Below are 10709 nucleotides of genomic sequence, written 5' to 3'. Positions count from 1 at the left end.
TTGTACTGGAAAACATATTAGGATATTGAGTATTAATTATTATAAAATGAAAAGCTTTTTCAGTTGTGAGATTTCAGACTCTCTTTAGTATAGAACTGGCTCATTCCCATGATACCTCTGTTGTATTCCTAAAGACTTATCCTTTGATTTTCAACATGTTTTCTCTTCATCTGCTCCTGTGTCTATCAACAACAGTCAAATATTTTATGAGGACAGGATTTTTAACTAGTTTCAGAGGTTTTGACTTTTGTGAGATGTTTAATAAGACCCCTAAAAAATTAGAGTTTGTGAGAACTTACGAGAAATAAAGAAAAAAGTGGCCAGCTAGCAAAAGGCTGATGCTAGGACTCAAGGGAGTAAAGTAATATGAAATACAATAGCCTTAATTTGTTTTAATTTTTTTAATTCTCATTTAATTTTTGTAAAGACAGAGAAATGGAGATTTAAGGGGCCTGGGGTAGGTAGCATAATGATTATACAAAGAAACTTTCATGTCTAAGGCTCCAAAGCCCAAGGTTCAATCTTCTGTATCTCCATAAACCAGAGCTGAGCAGTGCTGTGTGTGTGTGTGTGTGTTTGTGTGTGTGTGTGTGAGAGAGAGACAGAGAGAGAGACATCTGCAGTACTGCTTAACAGCTCATGAAGCTTTCCCACCACAGGTGGGGACTAGGGCATTGAACTCGGGTCGTTGTGAATGTTTATGTATGTAAGCTACTAGGCCTGCTTTCACTTGGCCCCAAAAGGCTTACATGTGTAGGAAAAACTATAGGTGGAAGAGTAAGGAATGCTAAATCTACACTTTAATATGAGACCTAAAATGGAGTATATGTGGGAATAGGAATATATATATATATATATATATATATATATATATATATATATATATATGTAAATATGTATATATATATGTAAATGTGAAGGATCTAAATAAGGAGATCAAGTTTTACTGAGCAAAAACGAAAATGGAAAATATAAGCAATATAGTTATATATTTATTAGTAAATATACCGCTTCTAGAAAGGAGTAAATGTTAATAGCATTATTAATATCAAGAAAAAGATGATTGTAGACGACAATATTAGCAGAAAATTATATTTTAATATTCACTTATTTTTATGAGAGAAAGTGAATGAGTAAGTGTGAGAAACAGAAACCAAAACAGAACTGAGCTCTGCTTTATGCAGTGCTGGGTATCAAGCTTGCAACCCTATGAGGGCAAGTCCTATGATCTACTCATTACTTACCTCCCCAACTACAGAAAAATATTTTTATTGACTAATATATCAGAAATGAGAACTTAAAAAATAATCATCCAAAATGTCTAAATTGACATCATTTAATAAGTCTCTAAAGTTTTAGTCACTAATTTTTGTCTTCAGTAGAATTAACAAACAGTGTTGCCATGACTGACGAAGTCATATATATTTTTTACTCTGTGTAATTATAGTGAGCAGATATAGGCTGTGTAGCTGTCTGGAATTGAGCATCAGCTAGATTAGACTTGTTATGATGAAAACTATACTTTGAGTTAAAAATTTCCACTGATAATGGTGGTTGGTAGGATTCAGGCTTATTGTTTTTTTCTGAATGTGTATCATGTATCTGTCTTTACTATGTTTTCTCAAAAAAAAAACAAATACACAATAGAAAATATGGAATATATATTTAACATTGTATACAATCATCATATCTTTTTAGGATTATTCTTTTTATACTCTCATACCTTCAAAAATACTTATTTTAGGTCAGGGAGACAGCATAACTATGCAAAAAACTTACATGTCTGATACTCTGAAGTCCCAATTTCATCTCTGGCCACACTATAGGTCAGAGTTTTGTAGTGAGGTGGTTAGGCAAAAATCAAAATATATATCCCTATTTAAAAATTATCTTGGAAATAGTATAATGTCTATAGTACTGTGTTTAATAAAACCATTCTGTGCCCAACTAATGTATTTGTGCAATTTTTTTTCCTTTAAAATAGTTTCCTTAGTGTATTTGTATCATTCTGAGTATGGTGATGGTTTTCTGAAAGTATTGATAGTCACATTATAGTCACATTCACTTGTGACCTAGACCATTTGTTTAGTCTTAGATTTCAAGAAGCACTGAAGGAGTATTTACGGCTACTGTTAGATTGGGAAATAATACATACTTCAGCGAGAAGAACAGTAGGGAGTAGGAGAAATTGTTGAGGAGTCTTTCATATTACCTTAGACTCTGAAAGTCTATTTTATACCCATGTGTTAACAATTATGGTATAAGCTACTATTATCCATTTCCCACTCAATAAAGTTATTTGTAATAAAAGAGAAAATCCAGAAGACTAGAAATACTGACCCTTATAGACATTGTGAAGAAGTATAAACATAGGAAATTATTAGTAAGAAGCTGACCAATGTTTGAGAATTGATTTCCAAGGGACATTGAAATCTTAAGTATACCTGAGATTTTCCTACAACTTTATCTTCCTTTTTGACATTTTATCAATTGATCTAAGGTTAGGTTTTTTCAGTCTTTATAACCTTTAGAAAAAGTATTGCAGGGTGTTGGGTGGTGGCGCACCCTGTTGAGCACACATTACAGTGTGCAAGGAACCAGGTTCAAATTCCTGGTCCCTACCTGCAGGGTGAAAGCTTTGTGAGTGGTGAAGCAGTGTTGCAGGTGTCTCTGTCTCTCTCTATAACCCCCTTTTCCTCTCAATTTCTGGCTGTCTCTATCAATAAATAAATTAATACAGATAATAAAAAATTAAATAATTAAAAAAGAAAAAATATTGTAGTTTGATTCAGTCTGGAGTAATGAAAGATTGCAACTGAGATCTATATAGATAAACCCTATTGTCTTAATGATTAATGATTCATGGGTAGTTTATTTCATAAAGATTCTCATTCACACCTATGTTTTCCTTAGTGGAGGTAAAGTTGTTTTTAAGAGTAAATGAAACCATAATAAAATGGTAAATTGGAATCAGTTGTTTTGAATGGCACACAGTTGGTGTAAGGACTGGTCAAAATGCCTTAATGCAAATAGATGCATATGTTTAGATCTATTTGCTTTGGGTCCTCACACCAAATTCTCAGACACTGTATTTATACTTATGAACACACATACAATTTTGTTTGATTTTATGTCTTGTGTCTCCTTTCTCCAAAATATGATGAGCTCCTACTTGACAGGGACTTTTGTTGTTGTTGTTATTGTTGTTGTTTTGTTGTCTTATGCTGCAATGTCAAAAGTAAAAATTGTGGTAATGACACATGTTTGTGATGAAATAATTGAGAAGTCATAAATAATGAGAGAATATAACAATGAAATTATAATTTTACACAGATACACAGGTGATGATACTTGAGTAATTGTGTTGATGTCATTTAACAGTGTTAAATCAACATTAAATTTAGTGATTTTATTTTCTGAGATATATATATATTCTTTTATAATGAATTGGTTTATGAAAACTAATAGCTAGACACCATAGAAATGTCAGTATTTGAGAAATTAGAAAGTGTTCACTTGGGGGCCAGGCCGTGGCGCACCTGGTTAAGCACACATTAAATGTGCAAGGTCCCAGGTTCAAGCCCCTGGCACTCACCTGCAAGGGAAAATCTTCAAGTGTGGTGAAGTAAAGCTGCAGGTGTCTCTCTGTCTCTTTCCTTCTCTATCTCCCCCTCTCAATTTATCTTTGTCTCTATCTAATAATAAATAAAAATATAAAAAATAAAGTGTTCACTCAAGAATACTATGTTTATGGATGTTGTGCAATCCTTACTTTTCTGTGGTTTTTTGTGGTGCTAACATATTTCAACTTATGCTGGAAAATGAGAGGCTCACCACTTACAGCAGATTGAGTCTGTCTGTAGATTTATTGGATTGCACAGTATATGAGATAAATGGAAAAAGAAATGCAAGGGATTAGTTCTTGTAGCAGCTGTCTCAACTTTTGTTTGATATTATTTAAAAAACTGAATTCCAAAAGTTTTATCCAACCTTAATCAGGGATATTTGACAGTATATAGTAACATATAAAATATGATGTAAAAAATGTAAGATATTTCATGTGACTTGAAGGTTTAATACATGTATACATTGGAAAGTGGTTGCTTCTATAGGACTAATTAAAATATCTGCTACTTCATATATATGTGAAAACAGGCATGTTCTATTTGCTTAGCAAAGTTCAATTATGTAATGCAGTGTCTCCAACTATAAATACCCTGCTATAAACTGGGCCATCAGATTATAATATTTTTTAGAATTTTAGTTTTAAATTTTAGCTTATTTGATAGGACAGAAATATTGAGAGGGAAGGAGGACCGATAAGAAGAGAGATAGAGACCTGCAGCAGTGCCTCACCACTCATGAAAGTCCCCCCCTGCAGATGAAGGACCAGGGGGATTGAGCCAAGGCAGGTCCTTGTGCATAGTAACACATGCATTTAACCAGGTGTGCCACAACCTGTCCCTAGTTTTCATTATTTTATGACTGAAAACTTTACTCTTTTTCTTAACCATTTTCTTAACCATTTTCTTACTCTTTTTCTTTAACTCTTTTTCTTACTACTTTCCACAATCTCCCTGTCACTACATTTCTACTTTATATGTCTATGAATTTAAGAGAAGAAAATTTGTACATGTATGAGATAGCATGTGGTACTTTGCCTTTCTTCCTGGCTTTTATACTTAGCAATCCACTCAGATGGAGTATCAATACATATGTATTCATCCCATCCATCCATCCATCCATCCATCCATCCATCCATCCATCTTTGCCTCACATTTATTTTTTATGCTTTCATTTTCAGTACAAACTTGGACTGTTCCTACACTTTAGTTAATGAAAATAATGCTGCTATGAAAGTAGGAGATTTATCTTTTTCAAGGTTTTTCCCATGCAGACATTCATCCAGAAATGGGGTGCTGAATCAGTTTTTTATTTATTCATTTGTATGTGATGTGTCTTGGGTTATCAGTTGATACTTAGATTTGGTACCTAGACTAAGACTCCATCATGTATGACCAGTATTTTTTGCCTTTTTTTCTGAGGCAGAGAAAGAATGGGGGAAAGATAGGGAAATACTTAAAGCACTTCTATATCATTTGTGAAACTTTACCTTGCAATGGGGACTGAGGACTTGAACTCAGGCCCTGCCACCTGGTAATGTGTGCACACATGTAGATGATGATGATGATGATGATGATGATGATGATGATGATGATGATGATGATGATTATTTACCAGAGCACTGCTCAGCTCTGGTTTATATTGATGCTGAGGATTGAACCTCAGATATGAGTCTTTTGCCTAACTATTATGCTGTCTCTTCTACCCATGTAGACCATTAATTACTTGAGAAACCTCTTTAATTTATATGATAACTATATTAATTTACATTCCCACTAGTGGTATACATGAATTAGCTACATCATTGGAGATATTTGATATCTGTCTTTTTGATAGTATATCATAGTAGGTATGAGGTAATTTTATTTTATTTCCCCATGAAATATAACCAAAAATGTTGAACATATTTTCATATCCTTGTCAGGTCATTTTTTTTCTTTTTTTAAATTTTTATTTATGAAAAGGAAACACTGATAAAAACCATAGGATAAGAGGGGTACAACTTCACACAATTCCCACCATCAGAACTCTGTATCCTATCCCCTCCTCTGATAGTTTTCCTACTCTTTACCCCTCTGGGAGTATGGACCCAGGGTCATTATGAGATTCAGGAGTTGGAAGGTATGGCTTCTGTAATTGCTTCCCTCCTGAACATGGACATTGTCAGGTCGATCCGTTCTCCCAGCCTGATTCTTTCTTTCCCTAGTGAGGCAGGGCTCTGGGGAAGTGAGACTCCAATACACTTGGGTAGGGTCATCTGCCCAGGCAAGTCCGGTTGGTATCATGTGAGCATCTGGAAACTGGTGGCTGAAAGTCGAGTTAACATATAGAGCCAAACAAATTGATGACTAATCATGAACCTAAAGGCTAGAATGGTTCATATGAAGAGTTGGGGGAGGGTCTCCATTTTGTAGTTAGTAGTCCTATTATAGTTATATTTCAAAGAGCCCATGACTATACTAGTTTTATTATTATTTTTTTTTTCCTGAGCCTGACATCTGATATGCAGGTGGATCCAACTTATTGCCTGGGGAGATGATGTCATGGCTGGAAAAAAACCAGAAAGCTGGATCAGGGAAGAGAGTAGCTCTGTAATATGGGAAAGGTGTATAAATATTGTTCACTGTAAAACCCTTCGATTTGATGTGATCCAGGGTGCATATTCAGCTTAGGAGCATATGAGACCTCTGTATCCCTGTAGATCTGAGCTCACATCCTGTGGTCATGAGTAGAAGTGTACAAAGATGCCCCAATTTCAGGACCCATTTTCCTCACATGGAACATAGAGTATGTTGTTCAGCCTCCCTTCAGAGGATGGAACATTCTCCACCGTTGTTGACTCATGTTGAAAGGAAGGTCCTATGGGGGTCCACAGAGGGGTCTATTCTGTTGTTCCTGATAGAGATGACTGGTAACAATATAGAGAGTAATTTATTCAAGGTCTAGGCCCATCATATCTATTTGGGAGTCTCAGGACTCCCCATCAAAGGCCCCAGATTATGGGGTAGCCAGATAGTGACTCAAGAGTCATCATTAAAGTATGCCAGTCTCTTGCCCCTATTCAGCTTTTGCAGTCCTTACTTTGGTAAGGTTAGCTTTGGAGTGACTTAAGAAAATGTAATAGGAAGTAGATGAGGAGGGTATCTAAGTCTAAGTAGAAACTATTTCATATTTATTTATTTTCCCTTTTGTTGCCCTTGTTGTCTTTTCTTTTTTATTGTTGTTGTAGTTATTGTTGTTGTTACTGATGTCATTGTTGTTGGATAGGACAGAGAGAAATGGAGAGAGGAGGGGAAGATGGGGGAGAGAAAGATACCTGCAGACCTGCTTCACCACCTGTGACCTGCAGGAGGGGAGCCGGGGGCTTTAACGGGGATCCTTATACCGGTCCTTGTGCTTCGCACCACGCGCACTTAACCCACTGTGCAACCACCTGACTCCCAGTAGAAACTATTTCATTGGGAACATGTTATGTACTTTAAAAGAGGGGAAATATACTTAGAATCTCCATACTTAACATTAAATTTCAACTTTCTTATTTTTCAATGAAAATGTGCATATGTGTGCAGGCATAGCATATATACATACTTGTATTTATATTTTTGCTTACTTATAACTTGCATGGACAATTTGCATAACCTTCTATGAAAAATTTGCAAAAATTAATTAGAAAAATATCCAAAAGCTGAGGGGGACTGGGTGGCGGTACATGTGTTTGAGCTCTCATGATAAAATGCACAGTGACCGAGACTTAAATTCCCACTCCCCACTTGCAGGGGGGAAACATTTATGAATGGTAAAGCAGTGCTGCCAATTTCTCTGTCTTTATCTCCCCCTACCTTCTCAACTTCTGGCTGTCTCTATCCAATAAATAAACATAAGAAAACTAAAAATAAAAGAAAAAGAAAATATCCAAAAGTTAGAAAGTATACATATAATTCATAACAGAAATGCATTGAAAATGGTCAAGAGTATATAAAAATGTGCTTACATCAGCCATTATGATGACATAATTTGATACGAATTTGTTATATCTAATAAGATTATAATGAAGATGATTTGTGACATATACAGAGATACATATAATGAAATAAATTAGCAATTATTTATATTTTTCACCTATTAGATTAAGATATATATGTACTAATATAGTGTGAAGAATTGGGACTCCTGATGTGTTATATTCCACTTGACAGACAAAGATATGTAGCATATTTAAATGAGCATGTACTATCAGTTGTTTTTTAGAAAATATATTTAGAATGTAATAGGAAGATTTATATGCATATATATTCAGTGGGACTCATTGTATCCTTAGATATATATTTTAAATTGTGTGTAACCTATTATCAAGTTATAATGCCAGGGAGTTTAGTATTGACAGATTTTTGTTGTCTATTTGGATTGCATTCAGTTATATGTGGCAATAAATAGATTCACTGACGTGCTTTTCCATGTTTGTTTTTTTTGTCCACCAGATCTTGATCACCAATTATGTTTTGTGCATTAACATTGTGGGTTTTTTTCCATGGAAAAATGGTGATATATTTGTCTTTGTTTGAAAATGGTAAATAAACCAATTTTGTAGAGAGAATACTCATGAAATGGTGATAGTGAGTTCTGTTCATTATTTTGTTGTGTCACTTGTGCATGTGATGTGTGTGTGATCTGTGTATGTAACGTGTATATTTTGAAATGTATAAGCATTTAGATATGAATTGTTTAGAGAAGCATTATTTTATAAATGTCATTGAATGCTTATAGTAACTATACAAAGTAAAATGTTTATTACTTCATTTTCTTTTCTGTTCCTATATTGAGATAATGTTCTACAGAATTTGTGTCTGGGGTACATCTCATACTTCTGCAAAATGTGTGTTGCTACACCTCATCTATGACCAAAGTGGCAATCTCTTTTGTTTAGGAAATTTCATTTTATACATCTATACAAAATGACTCTCAAACACCATAAGTTCTTAGATATGTTCAAAGGAACATAATTATTCATTAACACAGGTGACTAGATGAAATAAACCAACTTTGGAATTGACCTGATTATAGGTAATAACCAAAATATAATATCAGACAACAATGAAAAGGTCAGTGAGAATCTTCAGTTATGTTATAACCTTGAAGGTACCTTTAAAAATCAAAATCTCTTTTCTCTGACTATAATTTGTCACCATCTGGTTCAGATAAGTTATCCTTCTTGGATGTATGTTTCATAATCAGTGTAATTTTCCCCATTCACTTGTATTCATTATAACCACTTTATGAAGATATTTGTATGTTGCACGCATACTTTGAAAATTGAGTCATCATTTGAATTGTTGATCAAAATGATACATTGAGGGAAATGGGATATGAATTTTGCCTGATGGTATAATGTGGTTAAAGTATGATTAGAAATTCTGTCTATTTTATAAATATAAGTAATTTGTGGTGCTGTTATAACTTTGTCTTTTTAGTCTTCTGATAGTTTGAGGAGAAGTGAACTGTGTAAGATATTTTCCGCTTTCTGGACAACTGAAGGAGGAAAAAGAATACAGAGAGAGTGCACTGTAAGGTAAGGCTGCAGCTGTCCAAGAGAATCACTGAAAACTGAAGTGAGACTTCTTTGCTTTTGAGTTTGACTGGAAATTTTGGATATTATAACTCTGCATAAGCATGAAAGGGAGTTAATGCTAGTATGATTATGAGTGAATGACTGAATAGGTGGGGTAGATTTTTCTTCTCTTGTTTTACTTTTTGTTTTTTTTTTATTGATAGAAAAGAGAGAAATTGAGAAGGAAGAGGTATGTAGAGAGAGAGAGAGGGGAGAGAGAGAGGAGAGAGAGATAGATGGAGACACCTGCAGACCTGCTTCACCACTCATGAAGTATTCCCCATGCTGGTAGAGACTAGCAGTTTGAACCTGGCTCCTTTTGCATTATAATGTTTGAGTTCAAGCAGGTGTGCCACCACCTGGTATGTGGAATAGACTTTTTATATACCAAAATGCAAAAAAGAGGGAGCCGGGCGGTAGCGCAGCGGGTTAAGCGTAGGTGGCGCTAAGCGCAAGGACCGGCATGAGGATCCCAGTTTGAGCCCCCGACTCCCCACCTGCAGGGGGGTCGCTTCACAGGCGGTGAAGCAGGTCTGCAGGTGTCTGTCTTTCTCTCCTCTTCTCTGTCTTCCCCTTCTCTCTCCATTTCTCTCTGTCCTATCCAACAACGACGACATCAACCACAACAACAATAACTACAACAACAATAAAAAGACAACAAGGGCAACAAAAGGGAAGATAAATAAATAAAAGTACAAAAAATATTTTTAAAAAAATTCAAAAAAGAGAAATTAACATTTGGCAGTAATCATAATAATTGTATCCGCCATATGTCTTCAGACTTCTCATGCTGTGGTCCAGGAGGTGGTGCAGTGGATAAAGCATTCGACTCTCAAGCATGAGGTCCCAAGTTCAGTCCCCAGCAGCACTTGTACTAGAGCAATGTCTGTTTCTTTCTTTCTCTCCTATCTTTCTCATTAACAAATAAATATAATCTTTAAAAAAAGAGTTCCAATAATGATTGGTTAATATATGAGAGACAGTTTACTAATATTTGTAATTGGCCCCTTTATCATAGACTTCTGAGTTACAAAATGAGATTTTCATGTAGTACAATCATTGTAAGTTAAAGAAGAAAAATGAAAAGATTTAATGATGTAAGGGACATAGATACAAGTTTCATATTGTTTGGGTAGCATGAATAGACATACTTCAAGAAATAATAAGAGAAATTGAAAAGAAACAGATTAATCCAGAAAATGTGGATACATTGAATCTACTTTATTATTTATTTATTTATTTATTTTTGAAAAGGATACTAGGAGAGAGAGAGAGAGAAAGAACCAGATATCACTCTTGTGCTGTTAGGGATTGAACTCAAAACCTCATGCTTGAGAGTCCAACACTTTATCCACTGTGCCACCTCCCAGACCGCCACTGAATCTACTCTTCAAGTCCAAAATTAAGTAGAATTATAAAGGAACATGTCAAAGGAGGAAAGGCTTGAATTGTGGCTCTAAGTATACATACAGTATCGGGA

This window comes from Erinaceus europaeus, chromosome 20 (assembly GCF_950295315.1).
Source record: "Erinaceus europaeus chromosome 20, mEriEur2.1, whole genome shotgun sequence".
NCBI lineage: Eukaryota > Metazoa > Chordata > Mammalia > Eulipotyphla > Erinaceidae > Erinaceus > Erinaceus europaeus.
Note: the sequence above shows the minus strand (reverse complement) of the source record.